Source organism: Lepisma saccharinum, chromosome 16, assembly GCF_977018435.1.
Source record: "Lepisma saccharinum chromosome 16, izLepSacc3.1, whole genome shotgun sequence".
NCBI classification, from domain to species: Eukaryota; Metazoa; Arthropoda; class Insecta; order Zygentoma; family Lepismatidae; genus Lepisma; species Lepisma saccharinum.
Genome location: NC_139244.1, coordinates 60,672,971 through 60,690,155, shown reverse-complemented (window position 1 = coordinate 60,690,155; position 17,185 = coordinate 60,672,971). Strand labels below are relative to the sequence as shown.

The 17,185-nt window shown below is 35.5% G+C and overlaps 1 protein-coding gene across 4 annotated transcripts in view; it reads right to left on the bottom strand.

The window, feature by feature from the left end:
• The window catches only part of LOC146000112 (uncharacterized), a 61,281-nt gene that overhangs the window by 15,427 nt on the left and 28,669 nt on the right, over positions 1-17,185 (bottom strand). The window lies entirely within an intron of this gene.

The window sequence follows — 17,185 nt, the reverse complement described above, 5'->3', positions numbered from 1 at the left end:
TGACACCCACGGACCACAGATTCGTATAGAGGACATCAAAACAATCAACTTTTCTCAGTAACATTTTTCTCGATGCATCGATTCGACGCTACAGCCGTTCAAAAAAGAGTTTTGCCGCCTGGATGCTGGCAACCCAACACAACATTTGATCGTATCTGGGATGTCATTTCCTGCACATGTTGCAAGGAACACAAAAATTTTGTGAAAAATGACAAACTACCAACCACATTATTAGCTGTAAAACGAAGCGAGAAACACATCCAGTAGACCGAACATCATAGCCTACCAGCCAGAAGATCAGCAGTCATCTCAGGGGTAGGGGGAAGTGAACCAACAAAATGAGAAATAGTGAAAAATGTATTCAGAATGAAGAGTCAATATCAGATTTTGTCTTCTTCTTCTTCTTCTTCATGCCCCTCACCGCTTGTATGGTAGCAGTCTTGGGCAACGGTCTGAAAACATTGAGGGCTAGAAATTCGCGCACTAGTATAAACAGCACAATATTTTGTTCCACTTCAATTCACTGTCACTATAATACTGCAATGATGAGGGATGATATCAAAAGCGAAGTTCACACTGTCGAGCAAATCCATAGAGAATCCACATAGTAGAGGGGGAAGGTGATGAAAGTAAAGAGGGCAAGGAGAGAGGAAATGGAACCTTTTTTCGAAGGAGTCTGTGAAAGAGTGCCTGACGTTGTGTATTCCATAGCGGGCATTGAAAAAATAAATGGGTGGGGGTTTGTTTATGTTCTCCACAGGTACAATTGGGAGAGGGAGTTTGGTGAATTCTTGCCAGATGATCGTTTGTGGTCACGTGTCCCGTTCTAAGGCGTAGGATACAAGTGATCACTTCACGAGGCATTTTTAGGTGATGAAACCAGGGTCGAATAGGGAGTTTATCGTTGAACCATTTATAAGTAGTGGTCTTTGCCACTGCGGCATGAGCCCAATTTTCCCACTGGGAATGAATTTTTTTTTTGACCCGAGGTAAAAGATCAGTATAGGCAAGTCGGATAGGAGAGGGGGAAGGAACGTCCACAGCTGTTTTGGCTTAAAGATCCACTAGGTCTTGATAAGGATTAAGATTGCTATGCGCTTTGACATAAGTGAACTGTACGTGTTGGTCGTTGTGGTGGAGGTGAAAGTACTCCTGTAAAATTAAGATGGGAAAGAGTTGCAAACGATAAGCTGCCTTACCACAACGAGCGATCGTAAATAATACACTGAGGGCATCTGTGAGAATTAAAGTTTGCGTGTAGTGTGCTTCACGAGCGTGGAGCAAAGCCTGATAAATGGCATAGCACTCTGCCGAGTAAATAGACGCTTCTGACGATAAGGAAAATTGACGTACAACATTGTATCGAGGGACATAAAAGGCACATCCAACGCGGTCGGCATCTTTGGAACCGTCTGTGTAAATAAAAGTGTAGTCGGGCCATAATTCTTTGTAGTATTCGTGTCGACCGAAATCGGTATAATTAATATTAGGGAGAGGGGCGGTGAGTATCGGTAAAGTGTAAATCAAAGGAGATGTAAATGTGAAGCTGAGATGGTAGGCGTCTTGATCAATATTATAACAAGACAAAAAGAAAAGCCGAGGGCGAAAGCGATCGAGGGTTAAAGTTTCGTTCAGTTGTCGTTGAATAGTGAATACGGTATTGAAGGGGTGAGGGTGTCGTTCCCATGTTTTCAATATGTATTTCATGTATTTCAGATTTTGTCTCAGCCTACATGTCAAATATCAACAACAATCAATTTTATTGGACTTACAGCTTACATGTGGCTGTTTACGCCCAGCTACATGTCAATTATATTTGCAAATCAAATGCAAGTTTGATATCTACAGGTTTGTGACCAGATGCCTTGTGGTACTTTTTGTGCTGATAACGGAAGTATCCGAGGTTCACATTGTTACATTACGGCTAAAACACGTAGAACCACAGTAACAATCTAATGATGAATCAGTAGCGAATATACTGCCCTGTTCACAGTTGCAAACTATTATATGTGTATCCGGTGCGTAGATAAACACAGTCATCGGAGAGCTTGTATTACTACCAGGGTGCAAAATACTGGGGGAAGGGGGTATTTCCCCCACCAACAATCTTGACCTCAAAAATCCCCACCCACCAAAAATTTTCGGGGGGGGGGAGATAAAAAATTACTTTTAATTTCAAATATACTGTACTAAGAATAATATCGAAAACCTACACAAATGAGTGTACTTCTGAGTGTTCAATGCTTTTTCTCTCTCTCGAGATCATTATAAAATTTACATCAATATGCACAATAAAAGTAAAACAAGAATGCAAAACAATAGTAACTGTGAAATCTAATTGATTTATATTAACATAACGCAAAAACGTAATAAAAACTTACCCATAATAAAACCACTTCAACTATTTCATAATTTATTAACATCTTTAACCAGTTAGTAAAGGACGTAGTTTGCTACTTCATAATATCTGATATATAACAAATTTCTTTCTTTTTTGTAATTAATAATAATAATATATTATTAAATTAGTAATTTACTTTTACTATTAATAACATTATAAATATGTATCTTATAATACTTATATGCATGTTTGTGGAGAGGGAGGTTTGTAGATGAAGATCTTTCTCCCCCCACCAGTCTTAAATGATTTCGCACCCTGATTACTACTACTTATATCCCTGTATTTTCAACAATTTTTGCCACTTGCCTCATAATGCCCTGAATATACATTATATTATGTGTTGCTTAAATTTGGGATTTTGAGTTCTTTCATTTCTATTTTGTCAACTGTTCAGTGTGTCAGAGATAAGGTTACCAGGTAACTAACTAACTCTCTAGCCTTCTTAAACCCGAAGGTTCATGGCTGCAGCAACACAGGCCTTCCATCTGTCCCTATCTTGAGCAAGATCTACATACTCTTTTCCATCCCTACCAATTTCCTATAAATCCATCTCAACGTTGTCTCTCCATCTACGTCTTGGCCTTCCTACAGGTCTCTTACCATCAGGTTTCCCAACAAGAATCCTGTGAACTCCTTTTTCCTCTCCCATTCGTGCCACATGGCCTGCCCACCTAAGTCTTCTTGATTTAATTATTCTAATAATATCTGGACATGAATACAAATTATGTAGTTCTAAATTATGTAACCTTCTCCACTCACCTGTCTCCTCATCCCGTTTAGGTCTAAAGATTTTCCTAAGGATCATATTTTCAAATACTCTCAATTTATGTTCCTCTTTCAATGTAAGGGACCAAGTTTCACACCCATATAATACTACAGGCAAAATTACTGTTTTGTAAATTTTAACTTTTAGTTTCTTAGATATTAAACGAGAACACAAAAGTTTATGAAGAGAGAAGTAACATGCATTTCCTGAATTAAGCCTACTTTTTATTTCCTCTTTAATATAATTTTCATTTGTTAATATTACTCCTAAGTATTTGAATTTGGAAACTGGTTCAAACGGGTTTTTATCAATAATTAGATTTTGATTATTACCTAACACTTGGTTTCGGCCTGTAAGCATATATTTAGTTTTCTTTTTGTTAACTTCCAAACCTATCTCTTTAGCAGTTTTGAAAAATATTTTAACATTATTCTTAATTGTATTTATATCATCCCCTAATAAGTCTATATCATCTGCATATGCTAACAACTGAGTCATACCATTTAATTTTAGTCCTTCGTTAGTTTCTTTTACCTTCCTAACAGCATATTCTACGGCAAAATTAAAGAGCAATGGAGATAATGCATCTCCTTGTTTTAACCCATCATGAATTGAAAATTTGTCAGACATATTATTACCCACACAAATTTTACTTTCTGTTTCACTGGTGCATATTTTTATCATACTAACAAGCTTCTTAGCTATTCCAAACTCGACTAATATATTATATAATTTCTCTCTTTTGACCGAATCATATGCTTTTTTGAAATCAATGAATAGCTGATGGACATTTTGATTATATTCCCACTTTTTTTCAAGTGTCTGTCTGATGTGAAAAATTTGATCTGTAGTTGATCTGTTACGTTTAAATCCACATTGATAATCACCTATAATTTCATTAGCATATGGGGTTAGTCTTGTTAAAATAATGTTAGATAATATTTTATATGTTGTTGAGAGTAGAGAAATTCCACGGTAATTATTGCAGTTCATTTTATCACCTTTTTTAAACACAGGAACAATTATGGATTCTTTCCACTGTTGAGGGATTTCTTCTTTATTCCATATTAAACAAATTAATTTATGAATTTGACATATTAATGAATTTCCACCATATTTAATTAACTCAGCTGGTATTAAATCAATGCCAGGTGCTTTGTTATTCTTTAGCCTTTTAATAGCATCTTTAACTTCAGTCAAGTTAGGTTCTGGAACTAAAGGTTCTGCTGTGTGGACTTCATTTACTTCTGATTTATCTCCTACATTGACATTTAAAAGGTCATTAAAGTAGTTCTTCCATCTATTTAGAATATTGCTTGGGTCAGCTAGAAAATCACCGTCTTTATCTTTTATCAAGTTTACTTTAGGTTGCCACCCCTTTCTAAACTCATTTACACCTTTATATAAATCTCTGATATTTTTGTTTTTGCTGTGTGTTTCAATTTCGTTAATTTTGCTTTTCAAGTAATCTCTTTTTTTTACTTCTAAACGTGCGGTTAACTTCTTGCTTTATTCTATTATAATTGTTTAGATTTGTATAATCAGAGTTATTTAACCACCTAAGTCTAGCCTGATTTCTTATTTCTATTAGATTATGACATTCATTATCAAACCATGGCTTATTTTTTCTTGGTTTATGGTATCCTATACTTTCTTTAGCTGCTGATTCTATTGCATTACGTATGTGCTCCCAATTCTTATTTACGTCTGTTTCATTTATATTTTCATCATCATTTAAATCCTGCAAAACATCAAATCTATTTGACAGTTTAATTTGGTAATCTTTCTTAATTCTTTCATCAGCAAATTTTCCTGTATTAAATTTTAGAACTTTTAGATTTTGTTGCTTATGATTTATCACTGCGAGTCTTTCTCTTAATTTAGCAATTACTAAATAATGGTTGCTGGCACAGTCAGCACCTCTATGTGTACGAACGTCAATTATACTAGTATGCCCTCTCTTATCAATGAGAATATGATCTATCTGATTATAAGTTTTACCATCTGGAGAAGTCCAGGTATATTTATGAATATCTTTATGTTTAAAAGTGGTACTTTTCACAATTAAATTCTTTGAGGTTGCAAAAGTAATCAATCTTACACCATTATCATTACTTAATTCATGAAGACTTTCTTTACCAATCGTGGGTTTAAATGTCTCTTCTTTGCCAATCTGTGCATTACAGTCACCTAACAGAATTTTCATATCATATTGAGAAAATTTATCAAAGACCTGTTCTAACTCTGCATTAAAATCATCTTTAGTAGTATCATCTTTATCTTCCGTTGGTGCATGCATGTTTATTAAAATAATTTTACACCACCTACCCTGTAAAACTGCATATGATATCCTATCATTAATAAATTCTACTGTTTTACGAGCTGAGATAATTCTATTATTTATGAAAAAGCCTGTTCCAAAATTATGATTTTCAGTACCACCATAGAAAAAAGTATAATTTTTAGTTTTACAATTCCCTTCTGCTGGCCACCTAACTTCCTGGACAGCAACTACATCTAATTTATACTTCACTATCTCATTAACTGTACACTGAAATGCCCCAGGCCGGTAAAGGCTCAGAACATTCCAGGTGCCTAATTTAATATCCTTATTCCTATTGTAGATCTTATCCTTAGTCCAGGGACCTCCCAAAGTAGTCCCCACCCGGAGATCCGAATGGGGGACTATTTTACCTCCGGAATATTTTACCTTGGGAACATCCATGGCCTCATGTTGCTGTTTCTTGACATGTCTTTTTACAGTGCAGAGTTGTCAGCTCTACGCCTACCCCCCAATATGAATGGAGGACCGCACCTGTCGTTGGTCAGCGGATCCCTTGGATCTAGCTGGGAGGATCACATAGTAGTCCACCAACCATACCCCACTTCTGCCGATTGTGGGACACTCATAGAGCCATGACAGGACAGCTCTGTAAATCCCAATAGAGCAAAATGTTGACCATTTCACTCTGTTGGTTGACTAACTGCAGTGAACAAGTCACTGGGTGATGAGGTCGTCACATCCCTACGCCAGGTTACCAGACGTCCGGTTTTTCCCGGACATGTTCTACATTATAGCCTTATGTCCGGCGTCTGGGAGGAATTTGAAAAATATCATAAATGTCTTATATTTTGTGCCCCATATAATATTAATTAGGAAAATACGTAACAGAAAAAAATATGCAAGTTACAAGTCTATGGACTGCGCTTCCAAACTCAATAGTGAAATTTATTTTGATACATTCATTGCCCAAAAAGAAAAACGTTTGTCCTGCTATTAAACAAACGGGAGAATGGAAGCAATTAATGAACAAAGTTTTGGGACCACTTTCTGATAACGTCACTGTTCAATGCCTGAGTAGAATTTCTTGCCTTAGGATTTATACTGATGGAACAAGGTGTTGTCCATTCTTATTCAATATAATTTGATTGTAAAGCAGGGGTATAGAGAAAAAAGTTATTCAGTGTGTCTGCCAGTCAGGAAAGTCATAGAAGTCAAGAAAAAATAAAAACAAATCAACAAGTAGGTCAAGACGTCAATAAAAAGGCAAGAAATTATTCTTGTGGTCAAGAATTTTTGCTATCATAATGACTGATTGGTTGATTTAGTTTATTTTACTTCACATTTTTCTGTCCCTTTTGGCTAATCGCAAAGATGAGGATGAATCGTGGTAACATAAGATGGATGAAGGGACAGTCACAAACATATAGGGACAACCAAAACAAGCCACAAATAAGATTATACTGGCTGTGAGTCCAGATGCCAAAGCCTCGCTTGTCTGCCAAACAGTTCAGGATGCATTAATACGAGAAAGCAGATCTGATTCTCTTCTTAAATTCAGCTTCACTTTTCATCTTAACTGGCCCTTTGGTAGGGATTTTCATTAAATAAATATTTATTTCCTTAATTACTAATTTCCAACTTTACCTAAGTAGGGGTCGAATAAATAAACATTAAGAAAAATGGAAAATAGGTCTAGAAAAGTGCAGAAAAAGTCAAGAATTCTAGATGTGTTATTTTTGTAGACACACTGTTATTGAACTAAAAACTATCCAAGATGAAACTTCTGGAACCATTTTAAATTACAGCAATTGCTGAATATTTGTTTGCCATTACAGGTCATAATTCAAACGTTGAGAGTACTTTTCATTACCATCAGCACAACAGACTCACGAGAGAAATTATTCTTTCATAAAGTCTGTAAAATGTTTGGTACTGGTCATTATTATTTCAGATATTTTGATTGTCCACTCTAACATGAATATAGTTTGATTAAACCTGACATTTTGATAAAAAATTTCTCCTCTGAGAAGTACCACTTCAATCATGTAGTAAGAGGTGCACTGATTAGTATGATTGCATGTTTTGAAAATTTGCATTTCAAAATTCATTAAGAATTCATTTTTTTAAAACTGAAAAGTGTCATTTTTCAACTACTCTCTAACGTGTCCTATAGAAATATGTATTATTTATTGAGAATGTTTTGTGTCCTATATTTTGACTTAATGTCCTACATTTTGGGACAGCATATCCTACATTTTCCTTACAGCGATCTGGTAACCCTAGTCACAGACAACTAGTATCAGAAGGATGAAGTGGTGTAGATGCCAACTTTGTAACTAGATTTGCAAATATTTGACATGAAAGCTGAGACAAAATTCGATATGACCACTTCCACTTGAATTCTATTTTCTGTCTACCATTTTTTGCATCATTTGTTTGCTTCCTGTTAGGCTGAGAAATTCTAAAGGAGAAATTTTGAGTTTTAAGGGTAGATTGCTCCGGGCCGTGTTGATTCTGGGGGTTTTGGGCAGCTCTGTAGTGGACTTAATGTAGACTTATGGATGTATTGACGATTTAATTGAACTGACTGTCATAATTGAATGGGGAGAATATATATAGCTATTGTTGTTGTGTTAACAAAAATGAGGTTCTTAAGTATTTAAATTGGTTATGGCTAAACCATGTGATATATATATATATATATTTTGAAATTATATTTAATATCATGATTTGGACTTTATCAGCCTCTTCAAGCAGCTCCGGCACCCGCCCAGCATCGTATAAAGTGGGTACCTGGAGGAAACTATGGGGGGTTAAGGCAGCCAGGGACGTGGTGCTGATCACATCACTTCCAGCTGAGCAGTGCTCAAGAAAGTATTGGGCCCTAACCCCACATCCCCTATACGCCTTCATGGCATGGTACAAAGCACATGGGAGCACTAATTTTACTTTTTTATCATGATTTTGAGTTTGACTGTGCAGATAAAATAATACTTGTCTCACTTCTTAATTTAATCATTAAGGGGAAATAAGAGACGAATGTCAATTACAATGTCAAACATGAGCAAGATTTTATTGGCAACCATGCAGCAAACATGATCTTTTTATCTGACTGGGAAACTAAGCAGCTTCCATGCAAGAAAGGTAAATTTTGACTCTGGGATGTATTGGTGACAAGGTAATGGATGGTGGTGTTTCTTTGCAATGATTTAGTTGGTTGATTTCGTGTTTTAAGTTCACTTTATGCAGAGTAAGGCTAATCAGGACTGGACCTACAATTTAAAGTGGGATCTATGTTGTTATAGTTAAAATCATTTTGAAACATGCTGTACAATTTCTTTTTACTTTTTACATATTTTTTAGAAATAGTGTTTCTTAGTACCATCGATTAGTCATGGAACTCTTGCTCCTGTATTAAATGGTAATGTTGGTTCACTAACTTTTTCGATGCATTCTAAAGCAGATGTTCAATATGCAGTGTAACCTTCTGCTGTACACAGGATATCTATCGAAATAAGAAATCCAAAATTTATGACTTTTTCTTGATCTTTCTCCCCCACCTCCTTTATCTCGACATTTATTTAATCACCCCCTACTTATGTATATTTGGAAATTAAGAAAATATATATTTTATTTAAAGAAAAACTCATACCACAAGGCCAGTTAAGATGAAAACCAAAGCTGTACTTTAACAAGTTATTAAGACTTGCATTAATCATTAATGCTTCAGACTTCATTCTGGATGAGGAATGGCCACATTACTCTATTTAATATTTTTATAAAACTTCATGCACATAAGAATGTGATTCTTAAGAAACAAAGTGAACAAATTTTAACAACAACTCAATACAATTTTCAGTGCCTCCCGATGGCACAGTGGTCGCATCGTCGCATTGTAATCAAGGGTCTCAGGGTAGATACCCGGGCGAGGCACCTAGTGGTTTGGATTCCACTATAAACTGTATGTCCAGTACCGATTTAGCCTTACTGTGCTTAAAGTGGACGTAAAACACCAAATCAATCAATCAATACAATTTTCGATTTCCAAATATAAAATTTTATCAAATCCCAGTACAGGTATTGCTTTGCCTTCTTTTCCTCTGTTTAACGAACAGTAACCTGCATTGGCTCTACCTGTTACTTGTTCCGTTACTGCCACAGGTGAATAAGATGCAAAAACATAATAAACTAACAATACAATTCATTCGAAAAAACACATCTTAGAATAACTATCGTACAATTTATTGTTATTATTCTGTACCATGGATATAAGGGAAACTCTTTCTTTTCTCATGAATGAAAGCTTGGACGTTCAGATTAAAATATTTAAGAACACTATTTATTTCTTGTTTAAATATGTACAAATGAATTACAAATGAAACAACCCCCACATGATTCAAATTAGTAGAAAAGACATATTTTTGATGTATGTGTGTGTGTGTGCAGAATAGAGATTGCTAGCCTTCTAGACTAGTCACAGCCACTACTAAAAACATCGTTCTTTAATATAAAACCATAACTTGGGTGCAAAAAATCAAAAACGAAATTCATACGTTGGCCGAAACCATCAGTACTATCTCCAAGAAAATGGTTGACCCGTGACCGCTAGCCCTCTAGACTAGTCACAGCCACTACTACGAGCATCGAGAGAACCTTCCTAGGTCTCTCCTCTTGCCTAAGCAACGAAAAAATGCCAACCCCCGCAACTCAATAGAATCCCTTATATAGGTGATTCGAAAACAGCCTCCGGGTCTTGAAAGGACAAGTTTTTAAACTACCCACCTTCTGAATGACTGGCCTTCCCAGGCACGTAGGCCAGCTCCATAGCCGGTTACATTAGAAACTGGATAACAAATATTACCTTCACTAAACCAAAAACAAATAATATTAATGAACATATACCCACATTAAAAATAGAAAAGGATCATGTACTGGTTCTACCATTACAGTATATACAGGGCTCGAAAAATGCAAGTCGCCATGGCGACTAAAAATTTCAGCCTGGTGACTGATCTTTTGCTGTAATATGTACGGAATTTTGAAGATTCTAAGTTCAAATTGCAGTACAGCGTAACTTAGAAAATTATTTTTTTGATCTATGTTGTGAACATTCCATAGATTCAGTAATAATTTGTTACTCTTTGTCCCCATTTCCTGCTTTCTCAAATGATTTAGCGATGTTTTGAATACTGTGATGCTCAGCTTCTTATACAGAATGTTTCAAAAGTCGCACAACCCAAACTTTGAAAACGTATATCATGAAAACCGTAAGAGATCTTTACATTGGGTTTTCTGCATTATAAAAACACATCCATTGAGATATTTTTCATTGCAGAAAATTATCAGTTTATGCCATACAGAAAATTAGATAAATTAATAACTGGCGGAAGGCAGCGTTAATTTTTTTGCAGAAATGCAGTTTTGAGTCAGAAAAATATCTAAGAAATTATCGAAGGGTCATAATTAGATGTCTGTCATTTACGACCAATATTGATCATGTGCAACATATGATGGATTTTTGACTGACGATTTTATGGTTTGAGTGAAAAAGTGGCATTTTTGGGACATATCTCCATAGATGGCAACAAGCAGATCGAAATATTGTCAACAGACGCACACAACATGTGCCTAAGTATTGGCCATACACTTACATAAAAATCATAAATCATGATTTTGTATCGAAATTAGACTCTTGAGAGAATCCTAGACAGCCCCTGGTTATCCTGAATTCTCCTCGCTCACTTTCATCGCTACTGTGCCTGTTTTTTAAATTGATTCAGTATGGTGTATATATAGGAGAAGTGCGTGTGCTTTGCTGAAGAGTATTTTACAATAATTCTTACACTCATGTGCAAGAAGTTTTCAAAGAAAAATACCCTGCTTCCGCTGTACCTCACAAAGCAAATGTTTTACGAGAAGTCAAACACCAACAAATGATCCCACAAATTGTTAAGAATTGTTATTTATTGTTGAAAAACGATTCTCAGATGTTCTCAGCAAATTAGCAATGATTTTTCAAATAATGTAATTGCTTTTATTTGGATAAATGCTAACATAAATTTATTAACCCAGTCATAGCATACATGATCAATTTGGTACAGAAAACCAGGTGTAATATCTCTTACAGTTTTCATGATATAAATTTTCAAAGTTTGGGTTGCACTACTTTTGAAACACTCTGTAGTATGTACAATTGCTAATAGGTGGTTTATTGGCACCTAGCTTTTAAGAAAAATTTTCGAGCACTGGGCATATAACAATGTAAAATCACTACACTGTAAAAAATAGCAAAAATTCTTGAGCACAAGCATGATTTCCTGACTTTTTTCCACTTTATGACCCACCTGTTGATGTCTTGAGTTTCTTGACTGATAGACACCCTGTTGCCCTAAGCTCCATCACCAATAGTATTCGTTTGTGTGAAATATAGCCTGCAGACCAAATGTAACATGCTGGGGGCAGACAACTGCCCATTACTGCTGAAGTTGTTGTTTCCTGCATTTGTACATAAGCCTTGCCTGATAGTACCACATTCTTGTTTTAACTCAGAAGTTCCTTAAACAGTTCTTCCTATTCATTGCTGTGGACTTCCAGTTCCTAAGTTTTGGCATTAACAGATTATGTAAGATGATGTCATCCAAGGTGGATTGATTTAATCATGATAAATAAATAATTTATAGAATAATGTACATAAGGATTTTGTAGATATCAGAATCACTTATCATTAAAGTACATTAATCTTATATTCATTTAATGGTGTTTTCTAGACTCTAAGATAGAAAAAGAAAGGAATCAAAATGTATGTACCTGTGGGGTGAAGCTCATATGAGAAATGTAATATGTAAACTGTACACACACTTAAATTTCTCTTGATTTAAAATGTGTGACATGGCAATCTGAGGATTATGCTATGTCACATTATGAAAACACAAACTTGCTTTATGGTCTGAATCAAGTTCTCTTTTCCACCATCAGGTGTCACTGTATGCACCTGATCGCCTCTAGCTCGCTTGCCATCTGGCAACGCTTCCCCCAACTATTTGCATTGAGCTGCTTTCTCTAAACTCTCTACCACAGTCTTCACAGTAGAAGACGAGGAAAACGTCGTACATACGTTGGTATCTGCATCGCCCTGGCAGACGTGCCTACGTGCAGTCTTGCATTCTCTCGACATGATTCAACCGCCATTGTGACTTGGCCACAAATGACCATGTGGACTAAGGACTTTGTACATCTGAAAAAGGTGTAATATAAGTGCATTTTTGTTCATTGCTATAACCTTGGTGTGTTGCAAGACTCATAATCTCGAGTGCAGTTACAAGAACTTTTGGCTGCTTTTCCTCGTTTAAAAATTATAGAATTCTTGACTTACCCAATTCTCACAATACATGTGACCTTTTTATATAATATCGTGGTTAACATTAATGACCGTCGGCCACAATTAAAAATTGGCTCTTTCTATGAATAATCTGTGAACAATCATTTTGAAACTGAACCTTTAAATAAAACAATAGTGTAGGAAACCAATACTGTTTTATCAATTAACGTATGTACAAAAAGTTTGTGACTATATCTTTTTTTTTTTTTTACATTCTCTGCGTATGCACGTTCTTTAAGAAAGTCAAACATTGAACCCGTTTTGTCAGTGAAACACTTATGAAATTTGTCTTTGTTACTTGATTTGCGCTTGCTGCATGAGCATGAGTAAGTTAAGTATGAGAAAATTAGTCATTATTGATGTAAATGTTTAATGAAGATTGTTTGTTTGAGTTGATGTTTTAAGTCCACTTTATGCACAGTAAGGCTAATCGGGACAGGACCTACAGTTTAAAGTGGAATCCGAACCGCTTGTGCCTCCACCGCGTATTGAACTCGGGACCCCTTGATTACAAGGCGACGATGCTACCACTGTGCCATCGGGGAGGCCCTAATGAAGATTGTGCATTCTGAATAATTGAAATTTGTGCAACCCGTTGATCGAGTTTTTTGAAAGTGAATGTTGATTGTTTCACGTAAATACTTGCAATAAATAGGTTGCGTTATTAAAAATTAAAACAAACTTTTTTGCGTTATTGAGGAAACGACCTGGTAACTGTGAAAACCCCCAAAAAATATTAATAAATGCAAGGTTCCGTATTTGTAGAGCATAGTGTAGTGCATGTTAGGTATTAGGTTAATTGTTGCAGTACATATAAGGTTACCTTTGTTTAAGTAAATGAAATGCTTATTATGTACACTTAATGCAAGCATGGACAATTGACTCGCGCCCAATAATGAAATCATAAATAAGGAGAATAAGAACAACAAAGTGGGGTGTAATTGTATTTTTGAAAGGGGGATTCTTATTAATCGCAAAACCAATTGTAATATGTATACTTAACGGCGTCTTTCGGACATTCCCATTCGGTCACTTGCATAAGGGCTTTTTGCTTCTTTGTTGTTTGCATTAATAATACTAGTACACTTCTAGTTTATGCAACACGAGAACAAAGGGATTTTTTGATTTGTGCGTGCTTGCTTGGATTATTCATCACCTGTGTTGACACCATAACATCTTTCTCCGTGAACGCGCGTCTTCCAAAATACCTAACGGAGTGGTCAATGCTGTGTATCTAGGCGGACGTCACAAATGCAATAATTTGTATAGACAAAAATAGAAATCATTTTGTGTAGGAAAATATACAAAATATTAATCTTGTTAAACTATAAGTAGCATAATTATCATTAATCTGCACATAAACATGGCAGCTGATATTTTGCAAACTACCAATGAAAAAATTGCCAAAATTCAGTTACAAAGATTATAAAAATATTTTAAGTTACAATTATAGAGTACATCCAGAATATTATATTTTTACTGGAAGAAAAGTTACTGAAATTATTGTAGTTTCATTAACACACTCAAACATTTCCATAGTAGGTTCGTGTATGAAGTATCAAAAACAGAAAAATGTGTATTTACACATAACTTATTATTTGCTTTAATCAAACTGTTCAAATATATTAGAAGGCCAGGGGCACCGAAACCGGGGGTGCCCGAGCCCCCCAGCTCTCTGTTGCGTTCCCCCTATAAGGGACCCAATGTGTAACTTTCAAAACTATTTTATTTTGTAACAAAATATTATTTGCATGATAGAAATTTCATAAATTATTTGAGAACTTTGTGGGAAATAACACAGGATTCTGCTCTGAAATGGGCATTTTACTCGTGTTCTTGAGTGAGTCAGTCCATTGAAAAATAGGTAGGTTTTGCACACAAATGTAAGCTACTTTTAACTTCCATTGTTGGCGTCTGCTGATGTATCGGTTACCTCACCATATGATCTTCTGAGGTGCCAAAATTTGGAATGTTTTGGCTACATTTGCATTCAAAAGAGACTAAAGAAAGGAATGAGAAAACAAATTGATTGTCTATGTTCAGTATATAGCAGTGAATTGAGGTGAGTGGATGTTGTTGAGCTCAGAGTTGAGAAAGGAGAACGAAGAAAATAAAAACTGGAACACTGACTATTTAAAAAATAAATCCTAAAGTGCAAGTAGTAACATTATTATTACATGTAAAACACTTGGTTCGGATCCATCCCGAAATATAGTTCTATATATAGTACGTGCCTGTGATGGGGATAGAGAACTACAATTAAAAAGAGTCTGTCTTTGTTCTGGGTGACAAGAAGCATGATTTTGCACCAACAAACTGCATTAAAGTAACCTAATCCTGTCCTATCCAAGAGAACTTGCTACCTCTATTTGGTGCAAGGTGCATGAATCTTAATCTTAAACCTCAGCTAGAATATCTACAGGGTAGGGTTCTTTGTAGACAACGAAACCAGACAGGATGCATTCCAATGGAGACGTTTAAACGAATATATTATATAAACAAGGATACATGAAAATATAATATTTACATGATGAGCTACTTTTCTCTATAATTCTCATCTACAGTCAAGTTTTATCTCGATATGTTTTTTATTATTTCTTTTCTTCTATCTGGACTTCCTTCTTAATGGACAGATCTGGATCTGGACTTCCTTCTTAATGACAGGTCTGGACTTCCTTCTGAATTTCCTACGTGAGCTTCCTTGTTAATGGACAGATCTGGATCTGGACTTCCTTCTAGGTTTCTTTCTATTTCAGCTATTTGACGATTTATGAATTCATATATCCTTTTTCCAACTTTTTTCCTTAAGCTTTGGGAAATATACTAATCTCCTCCCTTGCGGCTGCGATTGGAACGCGCCAACACTAACTGGGTACAACAGAGTGTATACTTGGTGCCAAACGATTGATACGCGCATCCAAGTAGGTGCTACTGTTGAAACGAGCAACCAAAAGTGCTGTGGGGCGTCGATTGGAACGCACCGCCACTGATGTAAACAAAATTTCCGCTATGGGAATACTAAATCAATCAGACAGATGCAATATCTGTTCAAAGACACAAATTCATATCAGTGCTTTGACTTCTTTAGTTTTCTGATTAATTTACATATGATCACTGGTTTAATTTATCATGTATATACATTAATTTATTTATTAAATTAGGCACACACAGGAGATGTACTACGTAGATTTCACACAGGTAAAACAGCGCCAGCGAAAATGCAGGGGAAGCCAGTCCGGCTCGGTAGCTCAGTGGTAGAGCAATGGCACGGATTGCCAGAGACCCGGGTTCGAGTCCTGGTTGAGCCTGCATTTTTCGCTGAAAATCTATGTATTAATTTATTTATTTTATATTTATTCTTTATCTTCTTATAGTAGATTCTATTGTTTTTCATCTTTCCAATTTGCTTTGTTCTTATTTATAAGGTTATTCACATATATTATGCTAATTCTTAATCTTGCATGCCTGGTGCTGCCATCTCTATTCCTCTTTGGCAAACTATTTACATTACTTAGTCCTATTGGGTACATAACACAATAAAAGTATTTTGTGGAAATACCAATAAGATAACAATTTGGTGGAATATTAAGTATCTAAATTGAACTATTATCGAACTAGGATGGTAAAATGAATAACGAAAGGTGCATGTTTTTAACTTATTATGATATTATCCTCATTAAGTTCAGAAAAAATCTACAAACGATATGCTATAGATATTCCATGTTCCTATCAGTACCCCTGGTGCACACTTAGGGCAACTATTGAGGAGGGGATTTATAAAATTTAGGCCCCTAGGCTATCCTTCGTTTTCGGCCCTGCTGACATTATCATCATCATCATTACTTCCATTAATTGCATGCTCTGTATTAATAACAATTTTTAAACTTTAAAATATAGACACATCTGAGTAAAAATTTGATTTGAGATTAGACTTGTATGTGTAGAAATGCAGTACTAAAAAATGAAGTTATTTAAATGCTAGAAACCCGCCCCCCTCCTACCATTTTTCATGGAAAAGCAAGTAAAAGGACTTGGCATGTAGATTTATTTTGCTATTATTACAAATTTAAGAAATTTCAATAATCGATAGTCCTTGTCACTTCTGCCTCTTCAGCGTCTCATTTTTGTGCATCCTCCCTGGACTTGCAACCCCCAGGTTATAGCCTAGGATAGCCTCGTAGCAAATACCCACTCCTGCTATTTAAGAAACTCAGAAAGACTAGCATGCTTGCTTTTACACTATATTTTTCTTGCGAGACTGACAGTAGTAACTTTGTAGCACTGCAACAAGTATATGGATAATATTAATACTAAAGGGACCATGAAACATTTCAATGAATGTTGTTTTCTTTCGTA